Here is a 4211-nt window from a genome sequence, read left to right as displayed (position 1 = left end):
TTTTCGATTTGGGAACTTGCGCGGTTCGTGGCGCGATCTTGCCCGATTGAGCTGGGCAAGTCCCTATTTTTTGTTCTTCGTGATTTCTTTTGAGAATTTCTTTTATTCATTCTTGCAAGAGCGAATTCTTTCGAGGGATGCTCGGATTTAGTTGTAACCTGAATGTGGGTTGACAATGGGCTTAGACGGACCTTCGTGTTGTGGTCGTCTTCTTTTGTGGTTTCGAGCTAGTCTTTACGGCTCAATTTTTTGCCACCGCTTGGTCTTTGATCAGAGGACCATGTACAAGTATCAACGGCGACCTTTTTTCTGAGGTCGGAATCCATTTTTTTCTTTTGAGATTATCCAAACATGGGACTGTGTATAGCGTAGTCCGGGAATATGATTTTAACTTCGCACACTCTTTGTTGGAGTATATATTTTCTTGTGTGCCCCCAAGCACTCGGGCCTGACGGTCATTTCTTGCCGAGAGAGGTACGTATTTTATGACGTCCTTTAATCATGTTTGGGGTCGTGCTCGTATGTGCGAGCGACCTTTATAGTGGTATGCTATTTTGGCGAAGTCGTGGAGTGCGACTTCATTTTCCGGGCGACGAAGTTTATTTTCCAATAATATCCGGTTTAGCTTGGCCCGGATTAATCTTTTGACAAACAGACATTTTTTGGGAAACCAACGACTTAACAATATTTTTTGGTGTTTCGAAGAATGACCTTGATATTTATTTTGCTCATATTTGTTTTAAAAAGTGTACACATATATTCCTTGAGACGAGTCTAAGTTTCGACCAAGTTTCAACATTCATTTTCACTATTTGGGGGCTATCGGTGCTTTTGGGCTTGATCTTGATTGCAATAGGGCCTTGTGTCTACCAACACGGTTTTAAGTCCTTTCCTGTTCCGCATTTTGTGAGATTTGGGCCTTGGGCTGCATTTTCAGCGCCCAAGGCTAGGCGTTAATCATTTCGGCGCCCAGCCATGGGCGCTGAAAGTCTTTTCCTGGCGATTTTTGGTTTTTCGGATTTCTTAACGCGTTTCCGAATGGGATCAGGATGTCACTCGATGTCTTCAGCTATATATAGGGGCTAGATACGTCCCTCTTTTCCATCACTCTCAATCTTCTTCTCTCTCGTAGTTGCTTAGTTTTAATTCCTCCTTGCTTTTGTCATGTCGATTCCTCCCTTCTCACTCCAACGAGCTGTTAGGCGTTGGTTAAGAGCCCTTACTCCTACAGAAAAGGCTTTGTTGAAAGAATACCACTTAGAGGCACTTTTAGGCTTACAACAAATTAATATTGATTATAACTTTCTATATGCAGCCCTGGCCTTTTGGGTTTCCGATCATCATGTTTTTGTCTTTCGGGGCAACGAAATATGTCCTTTGCCAGATGAATTTGTTGCGATCCTTGGTTATCCTACTAATGCTACTCCTGCCACCCCTGGCACCATTGAAGAGGGTAAAACAACCATAGGGGCTTTCCTAGGACTAGATGCTAACATACTTGCTGAGATTGTTGTAGGTGATGAGGTTAATTTGGCAAAGTTGTAAAACATCACTTTAGGCCTAGTAAAAATATGACCGAACAGAAATTGAACATTCGAGCCCATGTATTTTGCTTGTTGAATCATTATTTGCTGTCGAATAATAATGGTGAGTTCGGTGACATAAGGTTGATCCCCTTGATTAGCCAGATGGAAAGTTGCTATTCTATTATGCCGTTGGTTGTCGCTGAGACTTTGCCGAGTGCGGATGAGTTGAAGAAGAATGCCAAATCTGAATATTTTAAGGGAAGCCCCCTATTGCTGCAGGTAATCGATCTTTTCATTGCGCACATATATGTTTTTTTTGCATATTTTTTACTCGTCCTGCCTGGAGCTGAGTTTCAGCGCCCAGGGATGGGCGTTAGAATTTTCGGCGCCTGGTCCTGGGCGTTGAAACTGCGCCCCAGGTTCCGTTTTTTTTTTATTATTTTTTTTGATCGTACCCGTTTTTTGCAGATTTGGCTCATGGAACGACTTAGGCTTTTAGAAACTCCTGCCGATCCTAAACATTATCGCCCTATAGCCTTGGGTAACCGAAAGTATTTGCACCGAGGCCAGGACGAGGCCGAGTGGGCTTCCTTTTTTACTCATGGTATCTGTTCTATTAAGTGGGTGGTACCGTGGTAGGGTTTGACCACTATGACGGGGGGTTCTGATGTGTCGTGTTGGGGCTATCTCGACCCATTTATATCTTTCCTTACCGAGTCATGCGTCAATACGGCTTAAGGCAGACTATCCCCTTTTCTGATACAGTACCACCTAAAGTAGCCGCCTTTTCACAAGCACGGGTTCAAGCATGGGCTAAGTATTATGATGGTCTCCCGCGTTGGGCCGTGGCTACAAATGGCTTCGTGGGTCTTTCTGAAAACTACAAGTTGTGGATGAGTTCCGACGATAAAGCTGTGAGGACCGAGGCTCGAAATGGGGAGCCGGCTGAGCTTTTAATACCTCGTATTCGGGTTAGATATGAGGGCCGTGATTCTGCCAATCATCGCACCCATGGTATTAAGACTGTGAAAGCCCGTCCTGATCGAAAGCGAAAGGAAGTTCCTCCCCGTTCCAGTTCTAGGCCTAAGAAGATGCCTAACATGAAGGGGCCTGTCGTTGCTAAAAGAAATGCAAGGTCTCGCGGAGATCGTCGCCGGAGCAATGTATGGGTTAGGAAGGCTCAGCCGCTAGTAGAAACAGTGACTAATCCAGTTGATGTCGATAATCCTTCCCCCACCATTGTCTGTGCCCCTGAGGCTGAGCGGGCTATAGCTGTTCAAACTGAGAATGTTTCTGAAGCCTTGGCATCTTTGGAAGTAAGTGTCCAGGAGCCGGTTCTTATGGAGATTGATATAGGGGCAGCGCAGAAAACTGTGGGGGTAGACCCTGCGAACATTGCCCTCTACAAGACTTTATTTGATGATCCGGAAGAACTAGAGTAGTGTAGTTCTTGCTAGGGTGTAGGTGCCCTTTATTTATTTCAGTTGTGTTTGTTTTTTCCTTCTTAGCACTTTTGTTTTCCTTCTTATCATTTTTTAATAAAGGCGTATTTTATTTTTACTTTCTTTTTGCTTCTCCCTTTTTTTCTTTTTTTTTTTATATATTGTCTAACACTATTGCACAATGTATATATGCTTTTTAATTGATTGGACCGAATCCATAAATAGGGTTGCCTACGTATCTTTGTTAGAATCTGGTCGCGCGTAGTTCTAGCTAGAATAAATTCTAGGATGCCGAATTTTAATAGATATGCCCTGAGGTGGAAACATATTATTTAATTGGTAAAATGAGTGAAGTATTATCATTATTTTAGTCTGCCATTTTTTTTTGCCGTAAGCCGCGTATCTGTACATTAAAATAAAATTCCATGTGTTTTTTTTGTACGGCTATTTTTTCGGTACGCATGCTTGAATGTGTTGTACCCCCCAAGTGTTCGTTATTTTTCCGTTATGTGCGGATAAAATGACGAGCACTTCTGAAAAGTTTAGGCAGGCAAAGAGTTTCAACGCCCATGTTGGGGCGTCAAAGATTTCGGCGCCCAGCCCTGGGCGCTGAAAATGATTTCTAGGCGGTCGTTTTTGACGCTTTGCTTCACATGTTCTTGCATTTATTTCTTTTCTCTTTGTTTTGTGCTTTGCTTTTTACTCGTATTAAAATCAATTTTGAGGCTATTTCGGAGGCTTTTTTGACTGTTAGCGTGAGACGCATTTTTGTCCGGATTAATTTTTTCTATTTGTGACTTAAAACGGTTTTGAGAATGGGGTTAGTGTGTGGAAGATGTGAAGATCTTTGTATAGGCTTTTGAGTGGTCTGAGGCGTGGGGTGGGAATGATGGTGTTCTATTTTATGGATGTATTTTTTTTGAGCAACATTTTGAATTTGATTTCCTTTTTTGATTTCTTTGGGTTGCATGGGTTAGACCCTTATGTTGTGGCAATATGATAGTATGGCTTTGGGATTTTTTTTTTGATGAGTTTCGATGTCACGATTTTCAAGACCGAGTGGGCCTTGTTATTTGGGCCTAGAGTGGGCCGCCCCTTTGTTTTTGTATTTGCAAGTACGTTTGGTGCTCTTTTTGAAGGAAATAATGCCCTTGGTCCAAGTATGCATTCTATGATAAGTCTAATAAATGCGGTTCAGTATTAATTAACAAGTTAATAATTCAGTGAGATCAAGTGAGCTGAA

This window comes from Spinacia oleracea, chromosome 3, assembly GCF_020520425.1.
Source record: "Spinacia oleracea cultivar Varoflay chromosome 3, BTI_SOV_V1, whole genome shotgun sequence".
Taxonomy (NCBI): Eukaryota; Viridiplantae; Streptophyta; class Magnoliopsida; order Caryophyllales; family Amaranthaceae; genus Spinacia; species Spinacia oleracea.
Note: the sequence above shows the minus strand (reverse complement) of the source record.